At 46.2% G+C, this 23,739-nt stretch overlaps 1 non-coding gene across 1 annotated transcript; it reads left to right on the top strand.

Moving 5' to 3' along the window:
- The first annotated feature begins 18,378 nt into the window (after positions 1 to 18,378).
- On the top strand, positions 18,379 to 18,577 carry LOC144510951 (U2 spliceosomal RNA). Its single transcript, XR_013500717.1, has one exon. It is a non-coding gene; the product is annotated as a U2 spliceosomal RNA (small nuclear RNA).
- The last annotated feature ends 5,162 nt before the right edge of the window (positions 18,578 to 23,739 follow it).

Below are 23,739 nucleotides of genomic sequence, written 5' to 3'. Positions count from 1 at the left end.
CCTGGCGCTGTGAGGCAGCAGTGCTAACCACTGTGCCACCATGCCGCCTCCAAATTTAACCTAGGCAATTAGTATCCTATCAACCTCCTGTTATTAATTGGGTGCTTGATTGTATTCAGGCAATGGGCATTAACTGTTCTCATGTATCTAGGTGCAGACTGGAAATGTGTTTGTTCGGTTTGGACGTATATGAATGTAATAGGTGTGTCTATAACTAAATGTCTTTAACAATGCAAACATAGGAAGTTCTGTGGCGCAGAAGGAGGCCATTCCGTCAATTTGTCTGTGCTGGTTGAGAAAGAGTTACCCAATCTAATCCCATCTTCCAGCTCTTGGTCCATAGACTGCAGATTAAGTGCAAAATCCAAGTGTTTATTTTCAATGTGATGAACATTTCTGTCTCGACAAAGACAACAATTTGTACTTATAATAGACCCTTAATATAATAAAATATCCTAAGGCCTTTCACAGAGGCATTAGGGCGGCACAGTGATTAGCACTGTTGGCGCCGTGAGGCACCACTGCTAACCACTGTGCCACCGTGCCACCAGAGGCGTAATCTTAACTCTGAGCCAAATTTTTACTCCTGAGTTAGGAATATTTCCCGACTCGGAAAACCTGATTGGGAGAAAGTGCCCCAAACCTTTGGATTTTCATTCTAGAAGTGGGTGTGGTGGGGTGGGAGTGGGGTGGGGTGGTTATAGTCATTATAACAGTGACTACACTTCAAAAGAAGTCCATTGGCCAGAAAGGTTTTTGGGACTTCCTGAGCTTGTGAAATGTGCAGGTTCCTTCCTTCATGAATCTAGATGTTGATTATAAGGAATGTGCAATCCGAGCTGTGTCCCGCACCTTTGTATGAAGCTGTGTGGACTGTAAGTAACTGAGAAACCAGTATTGTTGTAAATTAATTCCTCGTGTTTTGAGCATGCAACACTGATCATTTAAGATGCCAGAGGTGTAGCGATTCAGAGAATTAAGATAAAGGCTGGAAAAAAGCCCACACATTTGCAAGTCCCACAGAATCAGTAACTGTGAGAGTTACAGTTTTCCAAAACACTGATTAGGCCTCAGCTGGAGTATTGCCTTCAGTTCTGGGTGCCATACTTCAGAAAAGCTGTCAAGCGCTTAGAGAGAGTGTGGAAGAGAATTACTAGAGTGGTTCCAGATGTAAGAAACCTAAACTATCAAGGAGGCTGGAGAAGTTGGGTTTTGTCTCCTTACAGCAGAAACTTTTAAGAGAAGATTTGATACAGACAATTATTTGTTCATTAGTGTCACAAGTAGCTGAGAATCGAACCTGGGTCCTTGACGCTGTGAGGCAGCAGTGCTAATCGCTGTGCCACTGTTCAATGAATGAATGGCTTTGATAAAGTAAATACAAAGAAACTGTCTCTAGTGGCAGAAAGATCTGGGGACGCAGATGTTAGGCAATTGGCAAAAGGCCCAGAAGTGATGGCCATGATTCTCCCATCCCGCTGCGGTAATTCTTTAGTGCCACGGGCCGGGAGATTCTTGCATTGGCCGATTTGCGGGGTTCGCACATGTGTTCCCACCATGATAGCGTCTCCCAGCACCGGATTTCCAGCGGCATCAGCTACGCGCTGGAAACCAGCGGGGAGATGCGGCAATCATTAACATATCCATTTGAATGTCATTTAAATGAGATGAGTGGGCCCGGGACTGAAATCTCCGGGCCTGCTAGCATCTTCCCCCCACCGCCAGAGCAGTTCACTCCAGCAGGGATTACAGTAGCTCCCCACTTTCAGGGAGCTGGCAGCCCAACCCCCATTGGAGTGAAGGGAGAACAATCATGGCCCTCCCCAGTGCGTCGGGTAGCCGTGAGGGGTGCCTCCAGGGCATTGGCACCCTGGCAGTGCCAGCCTGGTCCCCCAGCACAGCCCAAGGGGCAAAGTGCCAATGCCCAGGAGGCACCTTGGCACTGCCCATCGAGCATGAGGCAGTGCTAAAGGGGTGGAGTCTATGGGGGTGGGGCCTGTGGGATGGGGCCTGATGGGCCGGGGCCTATGGGGGCGGTGCCTAATGGGGGCGGGGCCTGGTGGGGTGATCGGTGGGGGGGGGGGGGGGGGGGGGGGCGGGGGGGGTCCCGCTGCCACTCTGCAGACAGGATTGGTGGGGGAAAGAGGGAGCCCAGCAATCGGGGCTGGCTGGGGAGGATGGGGGGGTGTGGTTAGCCTGCTGGGGGGGGTCTGCACTGCAGAGGTCGTGGTTCAGTGCTGCGGGGTAGTAACTGTCAGGAGGGTACGAGGGCTGGAGATTGGGGCCGTCCGGGAGGCGGGGTTTGGGGCTGGCCTGGGAATGGTCAGGGGCCGGCGTTTGGACCATGTTGGGGGCTCGGAGAGCCGACAATGTGGGGATCGTGGGGCCGGCCAGCGATTGAGCTGGCCAGCAATTGGGAGGCCGGTAGTGCAGGGGCACTGCACATGGGCTGATCTTAGCCCTGACAGATTGGCACATGCGCAGTGGCCTGCTCAGCACTATGCAGTCGGCCTCTCCAGCGGGAATAGGCCCCGCCTGCAGCTTTATAATGATATACACGCTAGTGCACTCTGCAGTGAATAGACTGTGAGAGATTCTTCTCTGAACTCCCACTAAAAAAGACCAGTGTGAATTACTCCCGTTTTCACGCGAAGTTGACACTTAGAATTTTTTTGGGAGAATTCCGGCCAATATATGGATTTTGTTTTGACTGTTATGATCTGGAATACGTCAGTGTTAAATCATTCTTTGATTCAATGAGTCTGAATTCGAATGCCTTTCCTTATGGATAAGGGAATTCCAGTGGGATTATTGAACATGCTTCTAAAGCATATGGCTTTTTACTCATCTTTTTACTGTTCCTGGCCATCTTTCAGGGAGCATGTTGCTTCATTATTGGCCTTTGTCATTAACTTGTAGTCCATTTTCTGCTCTTAGCCTTGAGGGAAAAGGTGTTCATTAAAATATCTAATTTAAAATGTGAAGTACCATCCCTGCATCCATTCAATAGCTTCAACTCTAAAAGGCCTAATCAGTAAGACTGCACCGACTAATCCAGCAAACTCTGGAATACTCAAAGCTAATTCGACAGTCAAGTGAGAGCCAAATGTATTTCTCATTCCATTTTAGCTTCTGAATATTTTCTCCATTCGCTGCAGCGAATTAACAGATGGTTCAAATAAAGCTTTTCATTTCAGGGCAAGATCCTGTTTTGACGTGACTCAGCCTATCCACCCTCCCCATTCACCAATTCCCTCTCCTGCTGATAACCACTTTCCAGCCAGACTTTCAAAAAGGAAAGATTTGAATTTATCTCCACATTTCACAATATCGAGACCTTCCAAAGCCAATGGAGTACTTTTTGAAATATTATCACTATCTGAAATGGCCAGCACGGTGGCACAGTGGTTAGCACTGCTGCCTCACAGCTCCAGGGACCCGGGTTCGATTCTGGCCTCGGGTTGCTGTCCGAATGGCCTCCTTCTGCACCGTGGGATTCTATGATTCTAAACGTAGGAAAGGCAGCAGCCAATTTGCACACTGCAAGCTCCCACAAACAGCAATGTGATAATGACCAGAAAATTTGATTTAAATATGTTCTTTGAAGAATAGGTATGGGCCTTGAAATCTTTTATGGCCACCTTGGAGAGCAGACAGGGCCTTGGATTATCGTACAAACTAGAAGCAGGAGTAGGCCACTCGGCCCTTTGAGTCTGCTCCCCCATTCATTTTGATCGTGGCTGATCATCAAATTCAAAACCCTGATCACACCTCCCCCCATATTCCTTGATCCCTTTAGCCCCAAGAGCAATATCTAATTTCTCCTTGAAATCACACAATGTTTTGACCTCAACTACTTTCTGTGGTGGTGAATTCCACAGATTCACCACTCTCTGGGTGAAGAAATTTCTCCTCACCTCCTCTAAAAGGTTTACCCCTTACCCTCAACCTATGACCCCCTAGTTCTGGACTGCCCCACCATCGGGAACATTCTTTCTGAATCTACCCTGATTAACCCTGTTAGAATTTTATAAGTTTCTATGAGATCCCCTCTCACTCTTCTAAACCCCAGTGAATACAATCCTAAATGACAGAGTCATAGCATCCAAAAGACAGCACTTTGGTTAGTTCAGCACTCCCCCAGTACTTCACTGGAGTGACAAGTCTCAATTTTTGTGCTCATGTCTCTGGAGTGGGATTTGAACCTGGAGCCTGTGACGCAGTGGCAAGGGTGCCACCCAGTGAGCTACTGCTGATGGAATTGATTGCTCCGAATTCTTGTATTACAGCTGAATGTTTGTTCCTCCATCTGTTTTATTTGCCTTTTTCTCCTTTCTCTATTTACAATGCCTTGGCACAACCTCAAAGACAAAGGCACCACATGTGATCCAAGTTGCTGTTGCTTCTGTTTGCTAATAGTCATGAATTTGCTTTTTCTGGAGCTTCCCCTTTTTTATTGCTCTACCACTGGCAGCTGAACGCTCAGCTGACAAGATTCTAAAATCTGGAACTCCCCCCCCCCCATCCCATCTAAACCTCTCTGCCTCTTGTCCTCTCTTGAAGATACTCCTTCAAACCCACCTCTTTGATCAAGCTTTGATCTATCTGTCTTAAAACTAGAGGACATAGGTTTAAGGTGAGAGGGGAGAGATATATAAGGGTCCAGAGGGGCAGTGTTTTCACTCAGAGGGTGGTGAGTGTCTGGAATGAGCTGCCAGAGGCAGTAGTAGAGGCGGGTACAATTTTGTCTTTTAAAAAGCATTTAGATAGCTACATGGGTAAGATGAGTATAGATGTTCAATGTCAAATTTTGTCCAAAAATGCTCTTGTAAAGCGACGTTAAAGACACTCTGTCAATGCAAGGTATTGTTGTTGGCAAATGTCTTTAGAATGTTAACTTATGTTTTTCTGTTTGAAAGTTTGGTTACTAAGTGGAGAAATGGGTAAGTTGAGGTGAGGATGGGGCAGTCAAAGAAGTATCATTATGTCATGTCACAATGTTTTAAATCTTTTGTCTTCTGGGTGAGACTTACTAGGAATTAATGAGTAGCCAATCCCAATATTTGTTTTTGCACACCGTTTGCTTACTGACTAATTAGGCCTCCTCCTGCTGGTTTCCTCAGCAATGGTGCTCACTGGGGATACCAGCTGGTGTGCGTTGCTAAGATACCACTGTGCACTCTGTCCCATTGGTAAACTGTGCCAACCAGCCTGTAAATAACTTGTGTCACACATGTCATCCTCATGTTCCAACACACTGGTAAGAATCTGTTTTCTACACTGGGGTTAACAACAATGGGATCAGTATAGATTGGGTATTTTCGACATAGACATGGTGGGCCAAAGGGCCTGTTTCTGTGCTGTGTGACTCCATGGGTGGAATTTTCCCGTCCTGCCCACCACGGGAATCATAGCAGGCGGGACGCAAACCATGCAAAGGTCTGTGGACCTCGAGTGGGATTTTCCGGTTTCGGGGTGAGCATGGCTGGAAAATCCAGGTGTATAACACAATAAATTGGGCTATGTAAGCAGTGCACCATTGTCTGAAAGGTTGCTGTCCAAGATTTAACCTTATTCAAGCCCATCAATCTGAAATGGAATTGGATAAATGCTTGAAAGGGAAAGATTTGCAGAACTATGGGGGATGAGCAGGGTAGTGGAACTCATTGGATAGCTCTTTCGAAGAGCCAGCACAGGCATGATGGGCCAAATGGCTGCATTGTTCTATAATTCTGTGATGTGGTGGCAGGTGAATACATAAAGAGGTCATTCTGCTTATCATGTCTGTGCCTGCTCTTTGAAAGAGCTATCCAGTTAATCCCATGCTCCTGCCCTTTTCCGACAGCCCTGCAATCATTTTCTTTTCAAGTATATATTCAGTTCCCTTCACTGTATTGGAGACGCTGCTTTAGAATCCATAAGAGGAAAACAAGGCTGTGTATGAAAGGTGCAAGCTTGATTAGACAAATGGCCATTGCTTATCCCAACCTTTATGTTCTCAAGGTACGCCGAATGGCCTCCTTCTGCACTGTAGGGTCTCTATGGTTTTATGGTTCTTTTACGTATCAAAGACACCTTAAAAAGATTTGTAACACCTTAAAATACAATGAAAATAAAACACAGGTGAGCAGCATGTAAAATAAGCTGTCAACTTGCTATTGGCCATTTAACAATACAGCATAGAACCAATTTCAATTTCCCACAATTTACTGTTAAACTTGAGTTTGATAGAACTTTGGAGACCATTAACCCATTTTAGGGCTGATGCTTTGCTTCACTCTGATTTAAACTCATTCTGTTTAGCAATTTGGTTTAATCAGAAAACAGAATTCTTCATTTCACTCAAAACCTCCTTGGAAAAAAACCTGGAGAATACATATTAGCCACGCTAATAAATGTAATGGTTACCTTTTGAAGAGTTTACTATATTGAAGAGTTGTAATAAGGCAACTGTTGCCAGATAGACTCAAATCAAGTCTTTTTGATCTCCTTATCTACAAAAAGGATATATTTTCCTTAGAGGAGATGCAACAAAGTTCCACTAGGTTGATTCCTGGGATGAGACAGTTGTCCTGTGAGGAGATATTAAATAAAATGTTTCTATATACCCTGGCTCTCCTACTCCTGCTTTCGATTTCGTATGTTCCTTCCATAGAGATCTGAACACCGCAAACATGTCCTTCACGCTTTCCAGGATTAGTCAGTTATTGGGAGCGGAACTCTGCCTGATTATTTTTTTAACTCTCCCTAGCCTAGCCTGAAGGCACTGCAATAACTTGCAGTAAAATCATTGCTGAAGGTGCGATCAGCTAACTGAGGGGAAGTGTAGAAGGGCAGGTGCAATGTGCAGAGCTGAGTCCAAATTTATTTGTATTCGTTAGTGGTGGGGAGGGATTTGGAGCACTGCTCAGCCTCTGCTATCTCGACCGGAGGGTATAAATTAGCCTGGGTTGTCAGGTTGGAGTGTGTCCTCGAGTGGCAGGGGCACATCATAAAAATAGAAAGGACTCATATTTATGTAACACCTTTCACAACCACAGGATATCTCAGGGCACTTTGCAATCAACTGGGCATCCTTGAAGTCATAGAATCATAGAAACCCTACAGTACAGAAAGAGGCCATTCGGCCCATCAAGTCTGCACCGACCACAATCCCACCCAGGCCCTACCCCCATATCCCTACATATTTTACCCACTAATCCCTCTAACCTACGCATCTCAGGACACTAAGGGGCAATTTTAGCATGGCCAATCAACCTAACCCGCACATCTTTGGACTGTGGGAGGAAACCGGAGCACCCGGAGGAAACCCACGCAGGCACAGGGAGAACGTGCAAACTCCACACAGACAGTGACCCAAGCCGGGAATCGAACCCAGGTCCCTAGTGCTGTGAAGCAGCAGTGCTAACCACTGTGCTACTGTACCGCCCATAGTCCCTAGTGCAATGTATAGTCCCTATATATAGTCCCTATATAGTCCCCATAGTCCCTATATAGTCCCTATAGTCCCTCGTGCAATATAGGAAATGCAGTAGCCAATTTGCACACAGCAAGCTCTCAGAAACAGTAATAATGGCCAGGCCATCTGCTTCAGTGGTGTTGGTTGAGGGATAGATATTGGCCGGGACTATGAAGAACTCTCCGTCTCTTCTTGGGTATAGTGCCACGGCATATTTCACATCCACCTGAGAAGGTGGGCAGAACCTCGTGACAAAGATGGCATCTCCAACTGTGCAGCATTCCCTCAGGACCACAGTGGGAGCATCAATCTGAATTTGTGTGCGCAAGCCTCAGACTGACTGTGGGAGGAGGAGAAAGGGTGAGGATGCTATACTCTTTGAATTGCTAGGCAGTCGGCGTTTCTCAGCATGCACTGGGATCAAACTGCATGGTTCAGTATCATATCATGCGTTGCGTCTGCAAAGACAGAAATTTAAAGAAGGTTTTGTGCCATGCTTGGCTAAAAACGTACAGAATCAGAAAGGTTAGAGACTCCAATTCACAGATTGCTTGTTTGATTTATTGCTTTGACACAATGCAACACAACCCACAATAAAATTGGAATTCCACATTTAGAAAAGCCATTCAGGCTTCACAAACCCTGTCAGATTAAATTTCTGTTAAGCACTTTCGTGTCTGCTATGTTCCCAAACTATATTAATAAATGAATGGTGCGTACGCGCACACACATAGAAAATTTTAGTTATTGCAACACTCATATCTGTGAGGATACAAGAATAGATAATCTGAGAGTCCCTTTGACCAATCAGATCGAAGAATGAGTGAATACTGCTCCTTCTGGGCGGCACAGTAGCATGGGCGGCACGGTAGCATAGTGGTTAGCACTGCTGCTTCACAGCGCCAGGGACCTGGGTTCGATTCCCGGCTCGGGTCACTGTCTGTGTGGAGTCTGCACATTCTCCCCGTGTCTGCGTGGGTTTCCTCCGGGTGCTCCGGTTTTCTCCCACAGTCCAAAGATGTGCAGGTAAGGTTTATTGGCCAAGCTAAATTGCCCCTTAGTGTCCTGGGATGTATAGATTAGAGGGATTAGCGGGTAAATATGAGAGTTGGAGGGATTAGCAGGTAAATATGTAGGGATATGGGGGTAGGGCCTGGGTGGGATTGTTGTCGGTGCAGGCTCGATGGGCCAAATGGCCTCTTTCTGCACTTAGGGGTTCTATGGTTCTTCAGCCAATAAGATCTGAGGAACAAAAAACAGTGTCCCTTCAACCAATCATAGAACATTACAAATGGACGGCACAGTAGGAGGCCATTCCACTCGGGCGGGATTTTATGGCCTCACTCGTCCCGAAACCGTAAAATCCCGCCTGAGGTCAATGGACCTTCCCATGGTCCACCCCTCGCCCACTCCAATTCCCGTGGCTGACAAGACTGTAAAATTCTAAGCATCATGTCTGTGCTGGCTGCAAAGAGCTACCCTGCCTAATCTCACTCTCCAGCTCTTGGTCCGCAGCCCTACAGTTTGCAGCACTTCAAGGGCAGAATACTCCTATTTTGAGATTAAGTGCAATGGTGGACAGCTCCAGCAGCACCTGTCCTGCTGACTGGAATAGCAGTCAGATTCGGTGCTTGGAAACTCATTAATTATGCACAAGTGAGTTCCCCTCTGACAATCGACAATGGTTTCATGGTCATCATTAGACGTTTAATTTGATATATTTTATTGAATGCAAATTTCACCACCTGCCGTGGCGGGATTCGAACCTGGGTCCCTAGAGCGTTATCCTGGGTCTCTGGATTACTAGTCCGGCGACAATACCATGGTGTCACCGCCTCCCCTTAAATTGCAAATTGGCCGCTGCATTTCCTACATTATAACATTTCAATATAAGTACTTCATTGGCTTTGGGTGGTTCTGAGGTCACGGAAAGTACTCTGCGAATGTTAGTTCTTTCTTACTCAAGAGCTGCTGCTTAATCTGTATTTGTTATTGTGAAGGCTTTCATTGTTGCATTCCGTTCATACTGGACTCCTGCTGATAGTGAAACGGCCCCACTGAAAGTTTTGCACTCTTCTGACCTAGATTTCTGAGATACGAGAAGAATATTTCTCTGCCATCTGGTTTTCCAACTCGGTTGCTACAGCGCTATAAAGACAGAATAATAATTCATTGTTTGCCTCTGGTTAGAGGTCTATCATCCACCTTCTGAACTTATCTGACAATAGAGCATAATAATGCAATATTAGCCCAATTAAAATTTCTAGCCAAAACCACTGCTGTGTCAGTAAGTGGTGATCATCTTTACCTATCTCTGCGTATCTGCTCTGTGTTGGCAAAGGTGACCGCTACAGATTTGACTACGGTATTTGATAGCCTGGAGGAAATGCTAACTTGACTATTTTAATTTTCATTCGGATAATAATATTCTTGCCAGGAATCTGCACTTGCAAAGCCTGCAAACAATGAGTGAGCGATAAGCTGATTTGTTGCACTTGCTCTTATGCCTTCCTCATCTCATTTTAAGGATGCTGTATTATTCATAGTAACCTTAAGCATTCGGAGAGCTCCTTTAATTTAATACTCAAATTCACTGATCAAAATGAAAATGGCAGGGTGCAGATATAGGTTTATATTTCCTTAACCTTGAGCTGGAAGTCAATTGATTTGGCAGATGCTGCTTTTTTTTTTGTTTACGGAGCTGTGGGAACTGTGTCAAGAGGCAAAAAAAAGAGTAAATTATAAACTCAAAAAAGCACCACACGCACAAATCTGTTTGTAGCACAGTTCTCTAGAGAAAGACAAGCTTCCAGCTTGTGCTCGAAACCCTTCTTAAGGATTCTGTGTGTGGGTATCTCGGCAGTGGAACATAGATCATAGAATCATAGCATCCTAGAGGGTGCAGAAGGAGGCCATTCGGCCCATCTTTTTGCACCGACCACAATCCCACCCAGGCCCTATTCCCGTAACCTCATGCATTTACCCTAGCTAGTCCCCCTGACACTAAGGGGCAATTTAGCACGGCCAATCCACCCTAACACATCTTTGGACTGTGGGAGGATACCGGATCACCCCACGCAGACATGGGGAGAATGTGCTAACTCCACACAGACGGTGACCCAAACCGGGAATCGAACTCGGGTCCCTGGCGCTGTGAGGCAGCGGTGCTAACCACTGTGCCACAGTGCTGCCCATCATAGCAGCCACATAGGTTAGTGCCCAATCACACATTTTTTAATATATTAATAGGGAGAGAAAACAGCAAAAAGCTGACCGCTGTGTTGTGTGTGGCCCATTCTGATTATAAAGAATGGATGGACACAGCAGAGAAAATCTAATCACCTATCTACCTCCTGCACCACCACCCAACCCCCACCAACCCCCCATCCTTAGTACCACCCCACCCCCATCCCTTAGTGCTTAGTTTTGTTTTACCTTAACTGTGATATACAGTTAAGACCTTGTTCTCTCTTTACCCTAATTCGATACAGTGTACTTTCTTAACCCCTGGCAAACAAATTAGCTCTAACCCCATTTAACATCCAACCCAGGAGTTACCGGCAGTGTTACAATGTTTTTAAGGTATCACATCCAATCCAATCCTCTTACAGGGGTTTAACGCTAAGAGTACCCGACATTGAATGTATTTATTTAGGAGGTCGTGTCTCCTTAACATTTTCAAGTGAAATTAACTGTCGCCTTCTAATATCTAAGAGCCACTGATCGCTGTAACTGTAACTCTGTCATGTCGCTTTTGGTGATTTCTAATGAGTTGGCCTGCTTGGAATGGATATAAATGTCTTAATTAATCTTTATTCCTCACATCCTAGTCTAACGGCAGAAAACCATACAGGGAGGGGGAATAAAAATGTTATGGAAAACTTACCCAGCTCTAAGAACATAAGAACATAAGAAATAGGAGCAGGAGTAGGCCATCTAGCCCCTCGAGCCTGCCCCGCCATTCAATAAGATCATGGCTGATCTGAAGTGGATCAGTTCCACTTACCCGCCTGATCCCTATAACCCCTAATTCCCTTACCAATCAGGAATCCATCTATCCGTGATTTAAACATATTCAGCAAGGTAGCCTCCACCACTTCAGTGGGCAGAGAACTCCAGAGATTCACCACCCTCTGAGAGAAGAAGTTCCTCCTCAACTCTGTCCTAAACTGACCCCCCTTTATTTTGAGGCTGTGCCCTCTAGTTCTAGTTTCCTTTCTAAGTGGAAAGAATCTCTCCATCTCTACCTTATCCAGCCCCTTCATTATCTTATAGGTCTCTATAAGATCCCCCCTCAGCCTTCTAAATTCCAACGAATACAAACCCAATCTGCTCAGTCTCTCCTCATAGTCAACACCCCTCATCTCTGGTATCAACCTGGTGAACCTTCTCTGCACTCCCTCCAAGGCCAATATATCCTTCCGCAAATAAGGGGACCAATACTGCACACAGTATTCCAGCTGCGGCCTCACCAATGCCCTGTACAGATGCAGCAAGACATCTCTGCTTTTATATTCTATTCCCCTTGCGATATAGGCCAACATCCCATTTGCCTTCTTGATCACCTGTTGCACCTGCAGACTGGGTTTTTGTGTCTCATGCACAAGGATCCCCAGGTCCCTCTGCATAGCAGCATGTTGTAATTTCTTTCCATTTAGAAAATAATCCAATTTGCTATTATTTCTTCCAAAGTGAATAACCTCGCATTTGTTAAGCTCGCATTTCTCTAGCAAGAAAATCATTGGGAATTGGCTGAATTTACAAGACAATCACATCGTACATCAGCGGTAATAGCTGTTAGATTGTTAGAACAGTAATCCAGTGTAATTTAGGAAAAGGAATCTGCCATCCTTATCCGGTCTGTCCTACATGTGACTCCAGTCCCACATTAACCTGGTTGACTCACAATTGCCTTCTGAAGTGGCCTAGTAGGTTAGTCAATTGTAAAAGTACTTTATTGGATGTAAATCGCTTTGGGACCTCCTGATGTTGCGAAAGGCACCACACAAATGCCAGTCTTCCTTTTTCTTATCAAATTGGTTCAATTTTTGGAGAGTTGTCCTGACGTTCGCTGCTGAGTTAGCGGAGTTGAATTGCTCATCTGTCAGCCAAGTACAAACCAAACAAAGAAACTGTAGAGTCAGAAATAAATTTATTGGAATCTTCAGCAATCCCAAGTAAGGAGCCTGAAATAAAGATTCCCTGCAACGGGACAAAGCATTGCACAGCACATTTCTGTCAGTGCTCCTGTGTAGACATTTTGACAGAGAGGGGGCGCAACTGGTTCTCATTGTGCACGTTTTTCAGACGGGATATCAGTTAAAAAGATCCTGTTTAGGGTGCGAATCCCCTATGCCTGAACAGCACCAGAAACACAGCGGAAACCACATTGGTTTGAGCACTGTAGAAGTGTCCCAGGCATTTGAACCCTTCAGTATGTTTATCATAGGGCTCTTGGACCCAAAGCAGAAATAAAGTTGGATCCACTGCATACAGGAATAGCCATGATGTGGAGATGCCGGCGTTGGACTGGGGTAAACACAGTAAGAAGTCTCACAACACCAGGTTAAACTCCAACAGGTTTATTTGTTAGCAAAAGCCACTAGCTTTCGAAGCGCTGCTCCTTCAGGAATAGCAGCAGACTAATCTGTAGTTTAATATGGACCACTAGAGGCCGCCACCAAAGAAAAAGATAAGAAACATAGAAACTAGAAGCAGGAGGAGGCCATTCGGCCCTTCGATCCTGCGCCGCCATTCATTATGATCATGGCTGATCATTAAATGTGAGGCGAGGAGGAGCAGGAGAGCTCCAGGCTTCCAGTAAAAAACACTAACCCTGCTACCAACCACCTACCCCTAGCCCCAGACCCACCTGAGGGCCTCAGTCACTTTGCCAAGTGGTTGACTTTGCTCTCTCGAATCGTCTATGAATTACCTCTGAGGCAGCTGCTGACCTCTCTACTAGTTCGATAATAATGCTTTCATAGAAACCCGACAGTACAGAAAGAGGCCATTCGGCCCATCGAGTCTGCACTGACCACAATCCCACCCAGGCCCTACCCCCACATATTTACCCACTAATCCCTCTAACCTACGCATCTCAGGACACTAAGGACAATTTTTAGCATGGCCAATCAACCTAACCCGCACATCTTTGGACTGTGGGAGGAAACCGGAGCACCCAGAGGAAACCCACGCAGACACGGGGAGAATGTGCAAACTCCACACAGACAGTGACCCAAGCCGGGAATCGAACCCAGGTCCCTGGAGCTGTGAAGCAGCAGTGCTAACCACTGTGCTACCGTGCCGCAGTGGCATTGCCGGGATCACATCCCAATTCAGAATAGGACCATATGAACATAAGATTTAAGAGCAGGAGTAGACCATTCAGCCCCTCGAGTCTGCTCTGCCATTCATTAAGATCATGGTTGATTTGCTTGTCGTTTCAACTCCACATTGGCCTACTCCCAATAGCCTTGTGATTCCCTCGTTTAGTCAAGAATCTACCAATCTCAGTATTAAAAATATTCATTGACCCTGCTGCCATCACTCTGTGGGAAAGAGAGTTCCAAAGATTCACAACCCTCAGAGAGAAAAAAATTCTTCTCATCTCCGTCTTAAATGGGAGACCCCTTATTTTGAAACTGTGGCCCCTGGTTCTAGTCTCTCCCACAAGGGAAAACATCCTTTCAGCATCCACTCTGTCATGTCCCCTGAGCATCTTATATGTTTCGATAGGTCACCTCTCACTCTTCTAAATGCCAATGGATATAGGTTCAGCTTAACCAACCTTTCCTCGTAGGATAACCTGTCTATATCCCTTAGAAGACTCCTTATGCCCTCTTCACAACTTATTTTCAGCTACTAATTTCCAGGCCAAGCATTTTCCGGAATGGGAACACATGGACAGGACCAACACACTCAATCTTTTTTCACAGATCTCAACACCACCCACCTGCCTTTCCTCTCCCCCTTATCTCTCAATCTGTCCACCTTCCCACCTCAAAATCTCTACAGAGAGATACACTTCCCACCTATTGCCCATTTCAATCCCGCAGAAATGTGCTGTTTCCTTGGTTAGTCCAGCTTTAGAATGATTGCTGAGACATTGGTATGTTCAAACAATAACTGGCTTATTTTATACAACTCAATGATGTACATCTATCCATGACTAGCTGCTACGCTGCTGAAGCCATGAACATTCTCGCTCTCCTCTCCTAATCATGTGTTCGCTTACCACATGGGATCCTCCCATTGTATACCCCCATGCAGAGCTCCCCCTCCCTTGCTTCCCCTGTCATAGCACCAGCCCCACTCACGCCCCACCCCAACTCACACCCCATCCCTTTGGCACGGCCCTGGCACAGTTATTGTGCCTGGTGGGCACTGCCAGGCTGCCCAGTAGGCAGTGCCAGGCTGGCAATGCCCAGCCATGCCCACAACCACCCGGGAGCTTCAATAGCCTCCAATCCTCCTGGCGTGGCCATGAATTGGTGGGGACCATGAGTGATTCTTGATAGAGAGACCTCTTGCCGATAAGAGGCAAAACATCCGAGAGGCAGGAAAAGACCGTGCCGGCCCTGCTAATATCATGCAAAGCATGGCATTAATATTTAAATTGACTTTGTGCCCTTTCTGGGCGTGAAGCCAATCCCACTGGCAAAACAGGGCTGGGAAGATGGCGTTTGGTGCCCAGTGTGAACCAGCTTTTTGACCTCTCCCTGGCTCACCAGGCTGATCGACCAGCAGTGCGGGCAGTAAGGTCAGGTCAGTAATGTCTCCAATCACTGCTTTCCCTTGTATCGGAGTGTGACCTGTAACTTTTAGTTCAATCCCTCCTGGACTGTATAGCTGGGTTTCCATTGGCTGCAGGGAATGTGTTGGTAACCATGGTTTGTCATCTGGTAAAACCATTACACAGTATCTAGTTTAAAGTTGGTGACATGTCCATTGACATATATAGCTGCATTCCAGAACATACAATCACTGTCACTGTCTCTCACTGGGGGACCTCTCAGCTAGGCTTGGTATTTATTTCTTGCTGTTACAAACTGCTTGGCTTTATGTTATTTCAATGATCTCTCCACTCCCTTTCCCTGGAGCAGCGAGGATTTGCAGTCATATTTTTCTTTCTCTAATGCTGCCTCATGATCACCATGTGGAATGGCACCGACCTCAGACCCGCACTGATGGGTTTTCTGTAACCTGCCCTTGCTTGGGATCTGGTTTACCCAGTGCCCCATTAAAATCAAATTTCTTTTACCCCTTTTGAGGGTTGCTCCACAATCTTTGTTTGGGTCTCCAACTCAAAGTCTACAATCGCTGGATTGGGATTTGCTTCATAGATCACCAGGATGCTGTGCTACAGCCCTGAATGAGTTTGAAAGTTGATTTTTTGGCTCTTTGTGTCTACAGTTTGACTTTGGAACAGCGCTGGTATTCTTCAGTTGTGTGTCACAGAGTTCTGTAGTTTTGGCGGCACTTTTACAAGTCCGACGTCTAATTTTCTTTCAAGTTGAATTTTCAGCGTGTTGGGGTCCATCACCACTGCCACCATGTTGTATATTGGTTAGTCTAGCTTCAGAATGATTCCTGAACATTGGTAAGTTCCAACACTACTGGTTTATTTTATCCCACTGAACGATGTACATCCATGACTAGGTGCTACACTGCAGAAGCCATGATGGGCTGGTGAGGTGCATTGGCCATGCTAAATTCTCCCTCAGTGTATCCAAACAGGTGCCGGAGTGTGGCAACTAGAGGATTTTCACAGTAACTTCATTACAGTGTGAATGTAAGCCTACTTGTGACTAATAAATAAATAAACTTTATAACATTCTCCCTCTTCTAATTATGTGTTCTCTCACCTCATCATTATGGGAGGTGCTTTCTACACAGTCCCACACATTAGCCTAAGTACACTAATACTACAGGATGCTCCTTCTGGCTGCACAACTGTGATGTACATCATCACCAGCCTGCTCTCTCGCCATCATCCCCCTCATCCCACCTCAGCATCCCTCCATCCCACTCACCTCACCCACCATCTTGTTCATCTTACTCCCAGCCCATTCAGTTTCCCCTCCCTCCTATTAACCTCCCTTTCCCCCTGTTCCCATTCATCTTTTCCAGTTCCCAACCGCCAAACAGTGGTTAACACTGCTGCCTCACAACGCTAGGGACCCGAATTCAATTCTGGCCTCGGGTGACTGTACGGAGTTTGTACGTTCTCTTCGTGTCTGCATGGGTTTCCGCCGGCTACTCTGGTTTCCTTCCACAGTCCAAAATATGCAGGTTAAGCGGATTGACCATGGTTAAAACAAAATGCCCCTTAGTGTCCCAAGATGTGTGGGGGAACAGGGATAGGGCTGGGGAGAGAGCGTGGGTAAGATTCTCTGTCAGAGTCAGTGCAGACTCAATGGGCCAAATGGCCTCCTTCTTCATTGTAGGGATTCTATTCTATTTGAAACTTGTCTGTGGGCCAGCTCCATAATTCAGAGTCGGCAAATTTCCCGAGGATGAACCAATTGAGGGCTGATTTGATGGAAACAAACCCTGGTTCCCAGTCAGGCCCAGGTCTTCAGGCTGATTCCAGGGATGGTGGGACTGATGTATGAGGAGAGATTGACTAGGTTAGGATTGTTTTTGCTGGAGTTCAGATAAATGAACAGGACGAGACAGGGTAGATGCAGGGAGGATGTTCCCAAGGGTGGGGGAGTCCAGAACCAGGGGTCACAGTCTGAGGATTCAGGGTAGACCATTTAGCATGGAGATGAGGAGACATTTCTTCACCAATGAGTGGTGAGCCTGTGGAATTCACTACCACAGGAAGTAGTTGATGCCAAAACATAGAGTGTATTCAAGAGGTGGCTAGATATAGTACTTGGGGCAAATGGGATCAAAGGTTATGGGGAGAAAGCAAGATTAAGCTGTTGACAGTAAGTAGTCTCACAACACCAGGTTAAAGTCCAACAGGTTTATTTGATAGCACGAGCTTTCGGAGCGCTTCTCCTTCATCAGGTGAGTGCAGGATTTGTTTCACAAACAGGGCATATATAGACACAAACTCAATTACAAGATAATGGTTGGAATGCGAGTCTTAACAGGTAATCAAGTCTTTACAGGTGCAGACAATGCAAGTGAAGAGAGGGTTAAGCACAGGTTAATGAGGTGTGAATTGTCTCAAGCCAGGACAGTTAGTGAGATTTTGCAAGCCCAGGCAAGTCGTGTGGGTTACAGATAGTGTGACATGAACCCAAGATCCCGGTTGAGGCTGTCCTCATGAGTGCGGAACTTGGCTATCAGTTTCTGCTCGGCGATTCTGCGTTGTTGTGTGTCTTGAAGGCCACCTTGGAGAGCACTTACCCGAAGATCAGAGGCTGAATGCCCTTGACTGCTGAAGTGTTCCCCGACAGGAAGGGAACACTCCTGCCTGGTGATTGTCAAGCGGTGTCTATTCATCCGTTGTCGTAGCATCTGCATGGTCTCGCCAGTGTACCATGCCTCGGGACATCCTTTCCTGCAGCGTATCAGGTAGACAATGTTGGCTATTGAGTTGGACGATCAGCCATGATCATGATGAATGGCGGAGCAGGCTCGAAGGGGAGAATGGCCTCCTCCTGCTCCTATCTTCTATATTTCTATGTTTTCCAGATGTAAATCTGACAGGTTTCCGACACAAGTCACACTCTGCACTGCCCTGTCTCCTTGATCTTCCTAAGTCAGTTCCTCGTGCTGCAAATTGCAGGTTTTTAAACTTCAAGTTTGGTCTCATTTCATCTTTTGGATGAGGTGTTAAAGCGAGGTTCCATCAGCTCCCTCACGTGGATGTGAAAGGTCACATGGGCAGTCTTTCAAAGGAGTGCAGTGGAGCTATCCCTGGTGTCCTGATCAATATTTGTCCCTCAACCATCATCACAATCGCTTCTTGGCCTTTTGGCTAAGATCAAGTGTAGTTTTAGCATCCTGCACTTGGTTGAAGTCATGAGATTACACTGAGGCTTCATTTGAAGCAATTTTTTAAAGTAGCATCTAGGCCTTTTGGCTAAGATGCAAATGAGATCAAGTCTTGGAGAAGGTACAATGTCTGTTCCAATCAGCTTGGTTCATGTAGATCAAGCTCAAGACAGGAAGTGGTGAGCCTGTCTTGTCAGATTGGATCTGGAATGTCTCACTTGCTGAGACTTTGAATTAGACTTTGGATTGAGTTGGATATAAACAAAAAAAAATTAGATTACAAGGACATTTTCACATTACTGTTTGTGGTAACTTGCTGTATGTAAATTGGCTGCTGCGTTTCCTACATTACAGTAAGAAGTCTCACAACACCAAGCACAAGCCACTATCTTTCGGAGTGCTACCCCTTCATCAGGTGAGTGGGAGTTCTGTTCACAAACAGGCCATATAAAGACACAAACTCAATTTACAAAATAATGGTTGGAATGCGAGTCTTTACAGGTAATCAAGTCTTAAAGGTACAGACAATGTGAGTGGAGAGAGGGTTAAGCACAGGTCAAAGAGATGTGTATTGTCTCCCGCCAGGACATTTAGTGAGATTTTGTAAGCTCAGGCAAGTCGTGGGGGTTACAGATAGTGTGACATAAACCCAAGATCCCAGTTGAGGCTGTTCTCATGTGTGCGGAATTTGGTTATCAGTCTCTGCTCAGTGACTCTGCGTTGTCATGTGTCGTAAAGGCCGCCTTGGAGAACGCCTACCCGAAGATCAGAGGCCGAATGCCCGTGACCGCTGAAGTGTTCCCCAGCAGGAAGAGAACACTCTTGCCTGGTGATTGTCGAGCGGTGTTCATTCATCCGTTGTTGTAGCATCTGCATGGTCTCCCCAATGTACCATGCCTCGGAACATCCTTTCCCGCAGCATATCAGGTAGACAACGTTGGCCGAATTGCAAGTGTATGTACCGTGTACCTGGTGGATGGTGTTCCCACGTGAGATGATGGCATCCGTGTCGATGATCCGGCACGTCTTGCAGAGCTTGTTGTGGCAGGGTTGTGTGGTATCGTGGTCACTGTTCTCCTGAAGGCTGGGTAGTTTGCTGTGGACAATGGTCTGTTTGAGGTTGTGCGGTTGTTTCCTACATTACCACAGGGAATACACTTCAAAAAAGTACTTCATTGGCTGTAAAGCATATTGGGTTTCCTGAAGTCATGAAAGGGTGCGATAGAAAAGTAAGTCTTTCTTTAGTTTTTGACTGTTGTTGGTGTCTTTCCCGTTCCCTCTGAACCCAGCCCTCTCCCCTCCTCTCCATCATCAAAAATAATCCACTTAAAATTTCTGTGCGTGGGCACATTTCAACTTCAAACTGTTATTGCATAATCTGCTGGTCTGTTGGGATGGAAAACCTCTGGGATTTTCCCGGGGTCTCCAGGAATTAAATCTGAACTGTGCCATGAGGAGGAAATTCAGAACAGGCTTTCAAAAAGGTGCACTTTTCACATTCTCTTTCAAAACGTTTCACTTATTGCTCATAAAAATATCAGAGCTGGATGGCCATATGACAAACCTTCCAGCATTGCCGCCAGCCAGAGATGTCAACTTAAGTCCATAGAATCCCTACAGTACAGATGGAGGCCAATCGGCCCATTGAGTCTGTACCAACCACAATCATACCCAGGCCCTAGTCCCGTAACCCCGCACATTTACCCTAGCTAATCCCCTGATACTAGGGTCAATTTAGCTTGGCCAATCAATCTAACCAATTCATCTTTTGGACTGTGGGAGGAAACCGGAGCATCCAGAGGAAACGCACGGGGAGAAGTGCAAACTCCACACGGACAGTGACCCGGGGCCGGAATTGAACCTGGGTCCCTGGCACTATGAGACAGCAGTGCTAACCTCTGTGCCACTGTGTTGTCCCACCGTCTGTTGCTTCATGTACAAGAACAATACTGAAGAGAATGTTGAGAGGAAATTCGATTGTGGAATTCAAAGTCTTGAGCGGTCAGGACAGAGCAGACAAGGAGGAATTGTTCCCATTGGCAGAGAGGAGGAGAATCAAGAGCACAGATGTGAGGGGCAGAATCATCCTTTCTGTTCATCGGGTGTTGGCTGAGGTGAGAAAACCAGGCTGCAGTTCTCTTGTTGCACAGCCGAGTTTACACTCCTAGATTTTAGTACACTCTGAACAAAGAAAATCTGTGGGCATAGTTTTCGCCATCACTTTGGTGGGGCAGGGCCTGATAGTGTTGGCAACACCAGCTCCACAGAGGTCTGTTTATAGGGCGCCCTGATCTGTGATAAAAATAAACTCCCCCCACTAATCCACGGACATGGGGGATCCCTCGCACCACAAACATTGGGGCGAAACCCCCCCACCCCAACAAGTATTGGGATGAACTCCCCTTCCCCCACAAGCATTGGGGCACTATTGTCAGGTTGGCATTGCCAGGGAGCAGTGCCAGGGCACTGCCCAGACACAACCCTCTCCCCCTGGGGGCAATACTTACCTTGGCACCCTCAATTGCTTCAATTTTAAAAAACCTGCAACCTCACCAATGTGATGTCATGTCGGCAAGAAATGAATATTCATGGGGGGGAACATATTACGGGGAAGCCCTATAATGACATTTAAATTTATTAAAATTAGGATAAGGGGTAGCAAATTTAAAATGGAGTTGAGGAGAAACTATTTCTCCCATAGGGTTGTGAATCTGCGGAATTCGCGAGCCCAAAGTGCGATGGATGTTGGGACAATGAGTAAATTTAAGGAGGAGTTAGACAGATTTTTAATTGGTAATGGGTTGAAGGGTTATGGGGAGAAGGCAGGAAAATAGGGATGAGGAGCATATCAGCCATGATCGAATGACGGGGCAGACTCAATGGGCCAAATGGCCTAATTGTGCTCCCATATCTTATGAACCTATAAGTTCCCCGCCCTTTCTGGGGGGAGAACCTCGTTACGTCACGGGTTTGGAGTGTAGAAAATAGGGAAACAGAATCTCGCCGGCGAGAATCTCGTCTCCCGACTCTCGCGGGATTTTGGGCCCGCATTGCTGTTTACACTGACAGATTATAAGGGCTCACAGTTGTCCCCAAGGTGTTTGCCAAAAGAGCCAATAGTAGCATGAGGAAAAGCTTTTTGTGAGCTGTGAAATGGTTGGGGTCTGGAATGCACTGCCTGAGAGTGAAGGGGCTCAATCGTGATTTCCAAAAGGGAATTGGAAGGACACCTGAAGAGAAAAAAAAATCTGCACAGCAATGGGGCAAAGGTGAAGGAGTGAGACTGGTTGAGTTGCTCGCACAGAGAGCCAGCACAGACACAACAGGCCAAATGGCCTCCTTCTGCACTGTGACCATTCTACGATTCTCTTTCTCCCTCAGAACCTTTCTTAGACTCTCACATTCAATTTTGCAAACTACATTATCGTCTACTTCACACTTTTCTGTGTGTTAAAATATAATTAGGATCAACTCCTTCACTGATTGTGAGCATAATTGCTCATAACTAGATTTTTCTTGAGGTAATGGCTTGATTCAGGTATTAACTCGGAACAGAGTCTGTGCTCTGAGAAGAAATAGAAATACTTTAAAAAGAGTAAATTAGGTATTTTGACCAACTATACCTGCAGTGATTAGAAAAGGAACTTGCATTTTGTAGGACCTCATAGAATCTCTACAATGCAGAAGAGGCCATTCGGCCCATCTGGTCTGCACCAACTCTCTGACAGAGTATATTATCAAGGCCCTCTCTCCTAGCCTATCCCTGTAACCCCACACATGGCTAGTCCACCTAACCTACACATCTTGGGACGCTAAGCGGCAATTTACCCTGGCCAATCCACATAACCCACACATCTTTCGGACTGTGGGAGGAAACCGGAGCATCCGGAGGAAACCCACGCAGACACAGGGAGAGCGTGCAGACTCCACACAGATAGTGACCCGAGGCTGGAATTGAATCCAGGTCTCTGGCACTGTGAGGCAGCAGTGCTAACCACTCTGCCACCGTGCTGCCCCTTTCACAACCTCAACACGTTACAGCCAATGTGATACTATGCGAGTTTTAATCACTATTATGATGCATGAAAAACGGCAGCCAATTTGTGCACAGCAAGCTCCCACAACCAGCAATATGATTAATACTCAGACAAACTATTATTTAGCGATGTTCTTTGAGGGATAAATAACACCTTGGGACACGAGAAGCATCTCCCCTCCACTTCTTCCAGGCATTATCATGGAACATTTTACATCGACATGAAAGGGGACTCAGTTTAACACCTCAACCGAACAGCAGAGCAGTGCTCGAGCTGTCAGCCTGGATTGTGGGCTCAAGTGACTAGAGTGGGACTTGAACTGACAACCTTCTGAGTCAGAGGTAAGAGTGCTGCCCACTAAGCTGAGGCTGACGCATTGCATAAATTAGCAAGAATGTGAAGCTTCTGAAGCATTTGAGAGCTCTCCGCCTGCCATCGTATAATTAGTGGAGGATTTTCCTGATCTTCCGCCTGAAATAAACAGTATTGAGATCAATCGCAGAAAATGGAACAGTGCAGCAATGAGGCTTCAGGCTTTTCAAAGCCCTAATGAAGTCACATTCCACATAAAAATGCGACACACACTGCAATACATAGATCAGAGAAGTTGGAAAATAAATTGCTCTTGCTGCAGTGCTTTTAGAATTCATTCAGAAGGCTTTCTCTCAGTCTAACCCATTACGAGAGGAGATAAGGGGCTGAGTTTCAGATTTCCGTCCTCTGCAATTATTTACAGTGATCGCATTTTGTATCTGAAAGTCTCTCTAAGGGACAAGCTGCACCCTGCCACGGTTTGTTTTGAATTTTAGCAGATTACACAATGCACAAAAGCCTTTGACCTTTCCTCGCCGCTCGGTGTTTCAGGTGACATCCAGCAGAGATCCTTCCACCTCAGAGAGTCTGTGTTTTTGTCTTCTCCTGATTTTGAGATAAATGCTTCAACATATGGGCGGCACGGTGGCACAGTGGTTAGCACCGCTGGCTCACAGCGCCAGGGATCCGGGTTCAATTCTGACTTTGGGCCACTGTCTGTTTGGAGTTTGCACGTTCTCCCCGTGTCTGCATGGGTTTCCTCTGGGTGCTTTTGTTTCCTCTCACAGTCCAAAATTGTGCGGGTTAGGTGGATTGGCCATGCTAAATTTCTCCTCAGTGTCCCAAGATGTGTGGGTTATATGGATTATCCATGGTAAATGTGTGGGGTTACGGGGACAGGGAGAAGGCCTGGGTAAGATGCTCTGTCAGAGAGTCAGTGCAGACCTGATGGGCTGAATGGCTTTCTTCTACACT

This window comes from Mustelus asterias, chromosome 23, assembly GCF_964213995.1.
Source record: "Mustelus asterias chromosome 23, sMusAst1.hap1.1, whole genome shotgun sequence".
NCBI classification, from domain to species: Eukaryota; Metazoa; Chordata; class Chondrichthyes; order Carcharhiniformes; family Triakidae; genus Mustelus; species Mustelus asterias.
The sequence above is the reverse complement of the archived record's forward strand: the minus strand, read 5'-3'. Positions and strand labels throughout refer to the sequence as shown.